The sequence below is a fragment of the Oryzias latipes genome, chromosome 7, assembly GCF_053564925.1.
Source record: "Oryzias latipes strain Hd-rR chromosome 7, Olatipes_Hd-rR_3.1".
Classification (NCBI taxonomy): Eukaryota; Metazoa; Chordata; class Actinopteri; order Beloniformes; family Adrianichthyidae; genus Oryzias; species Oryzias latipes.
In genome coordinates this window covers 2,032,569-2,035,006 of record NC_136243.1, presented here as the reverse complement: position 1 = coordinate 2,035,006, position 2,438 = coordinate 2,032,569, and the positions used below count along the sequence as shown (strand labels likewise).

Sequence of the window (2,438 nt, the reverse complement as noted above, 5' to 3'; positions counted from 1 at the left end):
ATATGTTTTAAGTACAAAACAGTACAAAGGAGCATTCCAAAAAACACATTATTGGCCTGAGGGTCGTGCTTTTTGTCCGTCAAAATTCCTTCAGCAGAGTTTGGTAACGGTGCAGGACTTCTTCAGGGTTTGTAACTGCAAGAAAATTAACAATAAAAGCTCAAATGAAAATAAAAAGCATAACGACTTTGATGAAATACAAAATAAATTTTACTTATTTAATCATTTCTGTAATGAGTTTGATAAATCTCTGTGTATTATTTATCGCTTTGACTGTAATGCTTGAAATTAATCAATTATCCTCATTTATAAACATGATAATAAATTATTCAAAACTTAACTTTTTTTAAATATTGTTCTAAAAACGAACTTTTTTAATATATAATGTCAGGAAAATATGTAAAACAACAAGGCTAAATATTTACTTTTAATACTAAAAACACCCCGAGTGTGTGTTTTTGTTAAGTAGGTCGGGGCAAGTAAAGTTGCAAATTACCAGCGCACTTGAATGCAGCACAACAACCCCCAAAGTGAGCGTGCATTAATCCGGAGAGCCTCGAGGCGTGCGCAACAGTTTGAATTTCTCTTCATCTGGCAGGTAAGCCAGTGTTTGTGTTTTTTAAAATATTGGATAAATTACATGTAAATATTTAAACTGATCAAACTTTATAAAGAAGCTAACCTCGTGATTTCAAACCGCTATCTCTGTGTTTAAAACGTGACGTAAGAGCATGTCTACCTTACTGCAATAATTTCAGTTATTTCAAAATGTTTAAATTTTCAAAGTTTGTAATGAAAATCTACAAACGTTGTTACTTACCAGGAGAGGGGCACCTGTAAAACAAGCACGGAGCCTAAATGATAAAGTCTGTTGTTCTGTGCTCTTTTGACTGAGCGCACGTCTTTCTGGGAAAATCAAAGAAAGGCGTTCATTTAAAATAATGATGACGTACTTCCGTGTTTTTCCCGCTTTAGATCAGCTATGGTGAAGAAGACATTCCAGACGAATCCGTGAAGCCACAGGAGAGTAAGCTAAAGTAAGTTAAATCCACCAAGTGGACATATTATTTACATTAATGAAGAGTTTAACTGCATTTTCTTTTCTTTCTCCGTTTTTATTCTATTTTATTTATTTATTTATTTATTTTCAAATATGATAGAGACAACAATACCACCCAAAAGTGAATGTAACTGTTTGAAAATTAAAACGTATTTTTGTGAATAACTGTGTTGAATTTGAAATTGCCTATTTATTTCTTTTTCCTTTTCTTTTACACTGCCATGTTTTTCATGTTAATGCAAATTGTAGGTGCGAATAATATTTATAAAGAAGAAATACACACAGCAATTGGCAATTAAAACATTACTTTTGTCATTCTTTGTCTAAACAAATTATATTTTTTTATGGCAATTTTGATTTTTTTGTCTTTGATTTCTTTTTTGTTCTTGTTTATATAACTAAAATTTAAAGTTGTGAATAATCTATCATGTTTATAAATGAGGATAATTGATTAATTTCAAGTATTACAGCCAAAGCGATAAAGACTACACAGAGATTTATCAAACTCATTACAGAAATGATTAAATAAGTAAAATTTATTTTGTATTTCATCAAAGTCGTTATGCTTTTTATTTTCATTTGAGCTTTTATTGTGAATTTTCTTGCAGTTACAAACCCTGAAGAAGTCCTGCACCGCTAACAAACTCTGCTGAAAGAATTTGGATGGACAAAAAGCACGACCCTCAGGCCAATAATGTGTTTTTTGGAATGCTCCTTTGTACTGTTTTGTACGTAAAACATGTTTCATTGTGATGACACTGTATGCTGCAAACATGTATCATATTAAAGACTGTTGTTTTCACTGCTGTCTTGTTTTTCTTTAAATTTGCCTCATGTTACAAGAAGTAATCAGGCCAGAATATGTTTTTACAATGCAGTTATTTGACCTTTACCAACAATTTAGCATTGTCTCATTTGGTGAGGTCAGAAGATCAAGTGTGTATGTATGTACACTGCACAGGAAGGTAATACGTGTACATACCCAGCCTTTACTACTGAAAGTACCATGTAATAGAATGGAAATAGGGCTGACTTTCTTTTACAGTACAGTTTCATTGTACTTAAGGGGTAAGTACCAAGTAATATTCAAGTGAACATACCCGGTATTTAGTAATGAAAGTGCCATGTAGTTGAGTGGAAATAGGGCTGACTTTCTTTTACAGTACAGTTTCAGTGTACTTAAGGGGTAGTTTCTGTGGTAAATTCATGGTAGATACCATGAAACATGCAGCGAGTGCAGACCTAAAGGTCAAGGTACTTTATTTGTACTTACCTTGTTCTTACATGTGGTAAGTACCATAAAAGAAACCTTTAAACAACATGTAAATACCCAGTAAGAATATTATAAATACCCAGTATGTACCACATAGGTATGAAC

General features: G+C 32.4%; 1 long non-coding RNA gene across 1 annotated transcript; it reads left to right on the top strand.

The window, feature by feature from the left end:
- Window positions 1-480: 480 nt before the first annotated feature.
- On the top strand, window positions 481-1,862 carry LOC110015399 (uncharacterized). The gene is made up of 3 exons (XR_002873492.2): window positions 481-598; window positions 976-1,037; window positions 1,669-1,862. It is a non-coding gene; the product is annotated as an uncharacterized LOC110015399 (long non-coding RNA).
- Window positions 1,863-2,438: the final 576 nt, after the last annotated feature.